General features: G+C 39.4%; 1 long non-coding RNA gene across 1 annotated transcript in view; it reads left to right on the top strand.

Moving 5' to 3' along the window:
* Positions 1-3456, top strand: part of LOC110309603 — a 6612-nt gene extending 3156 nt beyond the window's left edge. The window contains exon 3 of the long non-coding RNA XR_002379721.1: positions 2416-3456. This is a non-coding gene — a long non-coding RNA (uncharacterized LOC110309603). The remainder of the gene's footprint in view (positions 1-2415) is intronic.
* The last annotated feature ends 202 nt before the right edge of the window (positions 3457-3658 follow it).

Consider the following 3658-nt stretch of genomic DNA (forward strand, 5'->3'; position numbering starts at 1 on the left):
GAGGCCAGCCTGGTCTACAAAGTGAGTTCCAGGACAGCCAGGGCTACACAGAGAAACCCTGTCTCGAAAAACCAAACAAAAAAAATCCTGAATTGTGTTGAAATGGTAAATAAAAAGTATTTAACCGCTAAGAAAATCCATGAATTAGAACTGTAGTTAGGTCACTCAGAAGAAAATCCAAGTTCACTTCCCAGCACCTATGTCTGGTGGTTCACAATTGCCTACAACTCCAAATTCAGGGGGATGCTGCTGGCCTTCAAGGCTATCTGTATTAGATGTGTGAACCCACACAGAGACACACATAACTATAAACAAAACAAGAAAGGAAAACATATGATAGCAGTTAAAGATTAAATGATTCTCCATGGTCCATGATACATTCAATTTTCACAATTTTTTAACTGGAGAGATTATCTTTATTGAACAGGTGAAGAAATGATTGTTCTCATTTTTGTCAAAACAATGTAATATTAAAGGTATGTACATTACCACTGTATAGCAGATTGTAAACGATCTAGAGATGATGTAAAGTATGGAGGGGAATGTATGTGTGTAAGACCATGCTACTTCATACCATAGTCTTTCATAGCTTCAGAGCTTTGGTATCTTAAGGGAGGAGTGAGATTTTGGAACCAATCTACCATATATAGCAAAGGGCATCTGTCTAGCTATTTCTGATAGTTGACTCCGTTGTGTCTGGGAACATCAGGGAACATTCCACTTTTGTTTCAATATTAAGTCATACTAGGTCTTAGGATTCTTTATTTATTTTTTTTTTCGGTTTTTAGAGACAGGGTTTCTCTGTATAGAACTGGCTGTCCTGGAACTCACTTTGTAGACCAGGCTGGCCTTGAACTCAGAAATCCACCTGCCTCTGCCTCCCAAATGCTGAGACTAAAGTTGTGCGCCACCACGCCTGGCAGTCTTAAGCTTCTTAAGTATTAATAGTTCAAAATGAGATGACGTATTCTGTTGTCTATAGCTCAGGTATATGGAACCTAGAAGAAACAGACTAGGTAGAATCTTAGTGGGAGTATAAATGATGTAACCTCACCAAGTTGAAAGCCATTTTCTGTCATAGTTTTTTTTGATGCTTATACCCAGTCACTACATACCACTATTAGAATCTGGAAAAATGGCAACCAAAATTTTCTTTGGTGGAATAAAACTAATAGCACATCAGTGCATGATATATTTTCTCCATCCAGCGGAGTTAAATGGCTGCAAAAGCAGTTTAAGAGGCATTTGTCCTCTCACATCAGCTGTCTGTCAGGCAACACCAGTTACATTTTATACTTTCTGCACTTTTCACAAACTTTATATGGGAAAGTTGGCTGATCAAATGGGTTTCAGAATCATCCTATGAACCATAATGCACATTCATAACTTCAGTGCTCCAAAGGCAGGGCGGAGGAGGGGCTCATAATAATTTTGCCTTAATGAATGTCTGATAATAATTTAATCTAAAAATAGCATAAGAGTCAGTTTAGGGCCTTTAAATGCATGTTTGTGTTACGGGTTTTCCTCTCTATCTTCTGTCTTGTCTGTTTTTCTCTTCCTTTCTTGTTGTTCTAGGCCCTGAATCTAGGGCTTTGAATGCAGTGGGGAAATTCTGTACCACTGAGCTGCATGCCCGGTGCCAAGGCTTTGGATGTGTTTGTGTCCGTCACAACAGAACCACCACAGCATGACACACTGCACAGAGGACTGTTTGGATAGCTGGTTTAATTTTCAGTAATCCTTTTCAGAAGGTAGACCATGGTCAAAACCATTCCTATGACACTTCCATGGCAGTGCTGAGCCTTGCCTCCCTGTGTAAGAAAAGGAAGCACACAATCACATACCCAACAGTGCTGAATTGAAAGTTTCTCCTAAAACACTATGTGTGTGTGTGTGTGTGTGTGTGTGCTTCATAATACATATTACATAGCTTGTGCCTACCCAAGCAATTTTTTCTTTAAAAATACTGTTAGATGCTCTCTAAATTGAAAGAATATACTTTTCCTTTGTGTAACAGAACATTAAATATTTATGCCTTTAAAATCTCTATAGTAATATGTATTTTGAAAAATAATCTTCTAGATTTTTATGCTTATGCAAGTACCAAAATGCATCATATCTAAAGACATACACACACACACACACACATGCACACATACACACATGTACACTATATATACATATATATGATACTTAATGTATTTTACGGTCCTAATCTATATAAGTTTTTGAAAACTTCCACACACTGTGAAGAAAATACTTTCAAATTTTCATCTACTTGACAAGTCTTCAATGTACATTAATGTAATTTTGAAACCAAACAACATCACAGATATGGCTTCAAAAGCCATCTTTTAGTCCTGTTTCCCCCAGACTCTGAGTCCCACTTTGCACTCTGCTGCAAATTCACCCTAGGGAAGCAGCCTCCTTGGGCTCCTGAGAGTGAAGGCTGAAAGGTCAGCAACATCTAAGAAACTTGAAAATGCAGTCTCACCTGAGTTGTGCTGGCCTGGGTGGCAGACTTCTAGTGAAGAATGTGAGAAAAGGTAAGTGGATTGGAGATTTTGAATCATGAGTGTTTCAGCTAGAGGCTTTTCTTTTCCTCTGCTCTCTCAGAAATGCTCTTGACAATTAAAAATGTTGTTTTAAAATGCTGTTGAAAGATGGAGTGACTGTTGTTTACAGAGATCCTTACAAAATACATCTGTGTCTTTCCTTCTGAAAGAAAAGGCAGGTTGAACATGTAATTTAGCACTGACAGTGTTTACAAACAAAAATTTTAAAATAAAATGTGCCCTTTGCTTTGGTGTGTGTGTGTGTGTGTGTGTGTGTGTGTGTGTGTGCATATGTGTGCATATGTGTGCATATGTGTATAAGCTTGCACATGCATGTCTGGGAGGCTGAGAGTTCTCCATTCCCACTGCCAACTGCCAATAAGCCAATGTAGAACAGAAGCCGGGATGAAGAGGCAAATCCCCCGCACAGATGCTTGAACAGGTCTCCTGTGCCCTACTCACAGACAGATAGCATCATCTGGAAACTCATGGATCAAAAAAATAGACAGGTGGTCTGGCCCTGGTGGTAATGCTTGGGGTGTATGAAGAACTTTGGAGGCAAACCTATCCTGCTTTCTTTATTGTATCTCTTACATTTCTAAGTAAATGAAGACCCATCTTAAAAACCTCATTTGATTTAAGGAAAAGGATTAAAGCTACAGTGGATGGAAAGAATCCCAGCACTGCCACCTCCACCTGTCTGGTCTGAAGAAGCCATTCCTGCTGGCTTTGCTGTTGTTCTTCACGTCATTGTTTCATGTGAAGCGGGTGCCTCCGCATGAGCGGAGTGACTAACCACTGAGTTATTTTCCTTGTAGTGACTTTAGTGTTTTATGAGTCTCTCCACCTTATGTCTCATGAATTAACCTCACCCCACCATCTGAAATAGCACAGTTTGATCAAAGAAGTAAATTAATAAAGTTGAAATCGCTTCCACCGAGGCCGACACCTTTCTCTATGCTATGCTTTTATTGCTCTTCCCAGCTGATATTTATAATCCCGCCATATGTGGTTATAAAGATTTATTACGAGCCAGTGGAATAAGTCCTGCGAATGTGTACAGTAAATGTCCAAGTTTGACTCTGTAAGCCTTGGAGACTCCT

The sequence above is a fragment of the Mus caroli genome, chromosome 2 (assembly GCF_900094665.2).
Source record: "Mus caroli chromosome 2, CAROLI_EIJ_v1.1, whole genome shotgun sequence".
Taxonomy (NCBI): Eukaryota; Metazoa; Chordata; class Mammalia; order Rodentia; family Muridae; genus Mus; species Mus caroli.